The sequence below is a fragment of the Nyctereutes procyonoides genome, unplaced genomic scaffold, assembly GCF_905146905.1.
Source record: "Nyctereutes procyonoides isolate TBG_1078 unplaced genomic scaffold, NYPRO_anot_genome, whole genome shotgun sequence".
Lineage (NCBI taxonomy): Eukaryota > Metazoa > Chordata > Mammalia > Carnivora > Canidae > Nyctereutes > Nyctereutes procyonoides.
In genome coordinates, this window is record NW_026575121.1 from 12,062,410 (window position 1) to 12,067,908 (window position 5,499).

The 5,499-nt window shown below is 38.1% G+C and overlaps 1 pseudogene; it reads right to left on the bottom strand.

The window, feature by feature from the left end:
• Positions 1 to 1,966: 1,966 nt before the first annotated feature.
• Positions 1,967 to 2,492, bottom strand: LOC129516667 (ubiquitin-conjugating enzyme E2 variant 1-like; annotated as a pseudogene).
• Positions 2,493 to 5,499: the final 3,007 nt, after the last annotated feature.

Below are 5,499 nucleotides of genomic sequence, written 5' to 3' on the forward strand. Positions count from 1 at the left end.
AATCCCACATCGGGCTCCCGGTGCATGGAGCCTGCTTCTCCCTCTGCCTGTGTCTCTGCCTCTCTCTCTCTCTCTGTGACTATCATAAATAAATAAAAATTAAAAAAAAAAAACTTTAGCTCCATTAAACAAGGAAAAAAGAAGACTCAAATAAGGAAAATTAGAAATGAAAGAGGAAACATTACAATTCACATCACAGACACAAAGGAACATGAGATGCTAGTAGGAGCACGAACAAAGCAGTTAATATAGAAGAAATGAATAAATACTAGAAATGTATAATCTACCAAAAAAAAAATCTAAGAAATAGGAAATCTGAACAGATCATTAATGAGAAAGGAGACTGAAACAGTAACCAAAAACCTCCCAATAACAACAGAAAAGCCCAGGACCAGATGGTTTCACTGATGATTTCTACATTTAAGGAAAAATTTAAATTAATGCCAATCCATCTCAAACTCTTCCAAAATATGAAAAGAAGGGAACACTTCAGACTTATTTTACAGGATCAACATTACCTTGATTCCAAAGCCAGATAAAGATTCTTTTTTTTTTTTTTTGTGGAACACAATGAATCGCTTTTATTTCAGTATGCATCCACATCTCAGCATTTAGTGGTCCTGAACAGAAAAGTGGAAAGATGCAGCAATTTGTCAAGCCCGCCAATTTTGGGGATCTGCTGTGCACACTGAGTTCTTTCTCGATCCCTGCTGAGGAACATGAGACACAGCAGCACCAAAACCAAAGTATGCACCGAATCCAAGGTTCTTTTCGTTCCAGTTGTCAGATTCCAAACTAGACCCAAATGGATTATAAGATGACCACATGAGAACCCTGTTTAAAACTTCTTCAATTGTTAAAAGCAAAAGCAATTACAGGAAAAGAAAATTCATTCAGAGGGATCGTGTGTGCTTACAAGTGTCTTCTGTAGCCTTTCTCCAAATTTTACCACCAAGCACTTTGAGAGCTGGCAGGTCTGAGTACCCCTGGTGACTGTTCTTTTCACTTTATCAAAACCTGAGCTAAAAAAACGGCATCAGCTGATGATGACAGCAGAGGGTGGCAGGTCTGAGGACCCAATATTCATTCCCAGGCTGGTGGAGAGTGAGTAAATGTGGTTCCAAACTAAACGAGGGAAGTCAGAGACTCTTTCCAACCTTACCTGATGGCTTCTGGCCAAAGCAAGGAAGTATTGGGTGGTGATGGTGCAAAAAGGGACTTGAGGAGGAAGGAAAAAGTAGCACCCCTCGATTAAGGTAGGGGAGAGAATATGGGGAAAGCCCTGAATCCCTCACCAAAGGCCAATTTCACAGGGGAGCAGAGGGGGTTACAATCTATGTTTTGGCCGAGGGTGGTCATGGGAAGTGGAGAAAGGATGATGGCTTGGAGGGGGGAGGGCATCATTTAAGACTTAAGAAAAGAAACCAGGGGTGCAGCTGGAGCACCCCTGCACACCCAGCAGTAGTCCCACAGGCTGCGACCTGAAACCTTCATGCCTATTCTAGCAAGCCACCCCAAGCTGGAGGGCTGTTGCAGGGATGGAGGGGTGGGTGGGGGCAGGGAGGGAGGGAGGGAGCCAGCAGGAGGAGAAGGGGAGAAGGCAGAGACCGAAGGCCATGTAATCAGCAGCAAGGTGATTGTGTGATGTGCCTTTTCACAGTTGAGTTAGATGTGCCCCACCGGTTATGATGGGAATCAATTTAAATATACTTTCTTGATCCCAGAAGTTCAACTATGTGGACAGTCATTACACTTGACAGGATGATTTGTTATAGCACAACTTATATATTTCAAATGGACAAAAAATTAGTATCATTTACAGTATCTTAAGATAAATTGCCTTTGAATGGGAGCTTCCTTTCCAGTACTTTTGATGTCTACAAGACGTATCTAGAAAATGTACTACTATGGAAAATGACTGCTTAGATTGAATGGGGTGGGAGGGGAGGGTGGTTTCTCTTTTTGATTAATTGCTGTAACACTATCCTTCGGGGGGCTAAGGGAGTTTCATGCTTTCTTTAGACATCATTAGGCGCCGGAGCTCTTGCAGGACAACTTTGATGCTATATGAATTCTGCCATTTTGCTAGCATGGATATGGTTCTTGGGTCCACCACTCCATTAGAACTATTGACTCCATTCATATTAAATTCTGTTACAAATCTTACAAAGGGGGGTGCTTCTGGGTATTTAGGTCCACATTCTATTTTAAGGCTGTATATTCAGTTTTCATAAATTGTTCTTGGAGGCCCAATTATCATCCCTGTCCATCTTGTAAGTGTCATGTCTTCATCATCTTCTAGACCCCAGCTAACTGAGCCATCTCCTACTCCTTTATGGCCTTCTTCCAGTTCTTCTAACAGTCGAAAATTGCGAGGGACTTTTACTCCTGAGTTCAGATTGAGGCTTGAGCCATTTCTGGGTGTTTTCCAGAACAGAGCCGAGGCATTGGGGCCAGGTAGGGGATGAGGCCGAGCCCGTGGTAGCTGCCATCTTGCGTTGCTGTGGCTCCCAGATAAAGATTCTATCTATATATCTATATATCTATCATCTATCTATCATCTATCTATCTATCTATCTATCTATCTATCTATCTATCCAGCTAAAAGAAAACTATGCACCAATATCCCTGGTGAATATATGTGTTAAAATTCTCAACAAAAATATTAGTAAACCTACTTTTCAACAGCACATTAAAAGGATCATATATCATGATCAACTAAGTTACCCCTGGGATGCAAAGATTATTGAATACATGCAAATCAATATTTGCATATTAATAGAATAAAGTGTAAAAGATCACAGGATCTTCTCAATAAACACATCAAAGGATATTGATTTTTGTTTTAACAAGTAGACTCCTTGACTGGTCTCAAATTCCAAACTCTTTCCTCTGTAATAGGCAGCAGATGAAATCTCCCGTCCACAGTGTTTACAACTTTCCCACTCACTTTCCACTGGACTTGTTGAAGTCTTCCCTACATACGTAAAGTTCAAAAACCAGCCAAGCTTTGGGATGGAGTTTCAGATTTAGGAGTTTCCCCACTGCATAGCTTCCTGCTTTAAAAGACTTCACCTCATTTTCCAACCACTCTGGTGCTCCTCTACTCTATCCTCTGACTCCTAGAGTTGGTGAAATTGAAACTTTTCTGTTATGTTTTGCCAACCTCATGTGGGAAGTTGCCTTCAGGAGGAAAATGAACGCTCATGAACACAAATTATCACTCATTGCAATTCCCCTTTTTAAGATTTTGTTTTACTATTTTTCACCTGCATTTATTCATTCTTCAATTGCTGCAAATACATTTTTAGAAAATATGTTTCCAGATTTTAATCTGTTGGAGAGTTAGTAATATAAAAGCTTTCCTACCATATGTAGACATGAATCCTCCATCTAGTAATGTTTAGTCTTTGTTCATTATTTGTTTCCTTTTTTTAAAGATTTTATTTATTTTTTTGAGGGAGAGAGCGAGCAAGCACAAGCAGGGTGAGGGGCAGAGGGAAAAACAGACTCCCCCTCAACATAGAATCCAGTGTGGGGCTCGTTCCCAGGACTGTAGGATCATGACCTAAGCTGAAGACAGATGCCTAACAAGAGACTCACCCAAACTCCCCTATTATTTGTTTCAAATTGCTTCAAACTCTTGTAACACAAAAAAGTAAGTATGTATGTGAATATCTTCTACCTACACATATGCAACAAATACCTACAAATAAAAGCTATTAAGTATTTTGCATGGATTATTTTGTAAATAGAATAGTGTATAGTTTTAAGTAACGTTTGCCAAATGTTTACTGATGGTCATTTGTTAACAGATAACAGAGAATAGAGTTTATTTTAGATCAAATGAATTAGAATTTCAGGGTCCTTATTGCATAACAGAAATAGAATTTGAAACACATCTGACAAAATCCTCTATCCTACAAGTATTAATTGAAGTGTTATACTTCATAGATCAGAAAATAGGCAATCTCAAATATACAAACAGTTAATAATTAGACATGTTTATAGATTGTCTTAATATATATTTGGTTTATATTCATGGATCATGTTGTAATAATGAATAGATCTGAAAAATATCTGTCATAATCTGATGAGAGTTTAAATTCTGTACTGTGAACCTTTTTAACTAAAAAAAATCTTTCTCAAAAGAAATTTCAATTGCCTATTTTAAAGAAAAATAACCTTTAAAAAAAGGAAAGAAAATAACCTTATCATCCATTCTAAAAAGTAAAGTCAGCTCTAGAGTGGCTCTAGTGATTCAGGGAGAGCCTGTAAAGACTTGCTCCACTTTTCTTAGAGGACTTAGCCAAATGAAACACTTGGAGAATATCCTTCTAAGAGGACTAAAAATTCAAAATCCACACAATGTATTCCATATAGTGGGGACAGGGCCTACGTCTTTTATAAATCTGAGTCTCTAAGCTTGGAACATTGCCTAAAATTTGTTAGCAGTTGAGTTGTATGAATAAAAATTATTGTTAATACTTGAAATGGAAATTAACCCCTGTGATAATTTTGGTATACATTGGAGCTCTTTTTTTTTTTCAGCATTATTCTGTTCACCACATAGACCCATGGAACTTCTGGGCTGCTGAAATATAGGATTCATGGTCAGCAGGACACCTAAAAGCCTAGTTTGATTTAGGTGGCTTATCCTTTGAGTTATACACTTGAACAACTCCACCTTAAATAATATATATTGTGGGGACACCTAGGTGGCTCAGTGGCTTTCAGCTCAGGGCAGAGTCCTGGGATCAAGTCCTGCATCGGGCTCCCTCTGCCTATGTTTCTACCTCTTCCTTTCTCTGTGTCTTTCATGAATAAATAAATAAACTATTTTTAAATAAATAAATGAAAAATAAATCATATATATTGTGAATCACAAATGAGGGAAACAGTGATAAAATGGTAAAGGATCTTTATGTAAGGGTTTGCTTTTGTTTATATTTTGTTCTAGAAACTTGTGAATTTTTACAAAATGCCAATAGCATATAAGTTATGATTATGGATCTAGTACAAAGACATTGTAAAGAAATAGTACTCAGCTTTCTTTTCAACTACTGTTTGGATATAAGTACACATTTGAGATGTTCCCTTAAACTCCACAACTCTGTCTTAAAAGGAAATAGAAGCTAGGACACTTGAGTGGCTCAGTCAGTTAAGCCTCCAACTCTTGGTTTGACTCAAGTCATGATCTCATGGGTCTTGGAATCAAGCCTCCCACCCAGGCTCCTCGCTCAGCGAGGATTCTGCTTGAAGATTCTCTGCCTCTGCCCCTCTGCCCCTCCACCCCAACCCCTGCACACACACACACACACACTCTCTTTCTCGAATAAATAAATAAATAAATAAATAAATAAATAAATAAATAAAATTTTTAAAAGGAAATAAAAGCTAATAACTCAATTATTTACTATTTATCAAGGATAAATAAGAACTATTTGAGTTTTAAAAATTTAGAAATGTGTTACTGTGTGAAGACAAGAAAGATGATGG